Consider the following 529-nt stretch of genomic DNA (forward strand, 5'->3'; position numbering starts at 1 on the left):
AAAAGTGTTTTCGTAGCATAATATTTTGTAAACTATAATGATAAATAGTACCAAGGATTTGTGTCAACACGTTCATTTTTCTTATTAACTATTCATCATATATGGTCATATTTATGTTAAATACTTATAAACATAACTAATCGATTAATTTTCTTATTTTCTCATTTGTTTACATTCATTCAAGACATAAATTGAATATAATTAAAACTAGTGACATATAGTTCATTAGACAACGATTATTAATAGTTAATTATCATTCTAATTGATTTTTATTCCTCATTAATCTCATAAACGTATGTATACAGATATGTCAACTCGCTGTGATCATATGTATAATAATGTAATGAATTATAAAATAATTTTTTTACATTTTTTCCTGGTCTATTTTATAAAAATAAAAAATAACGGAAAAAAATGTAAATTGGTACATATAGTATTATATACAATGTTAAATTTTTAAGTAGCGCAATTAAATGCGCTAAAACTTTATATAAGCAACGCATTATAGTGTAACAAAAATTATTTGCGA

The sequence above is a fragment of the Sipha flava genome, unplaced genomic scaffold (genome assembly GCF_003268045.1).
Source record: "Sipha flava isolate LNK unplaced genomic scaffold, YSA_version1 164_pilon_pilon, whole genome shotgun sequence".
In the NCBI taxonomy this organism is placed as follows: Eukaryota; Metazoa; Arthropoda; class Insecta; order Hemiptera; family Aphididae; genus Sipha; species Sipha flava.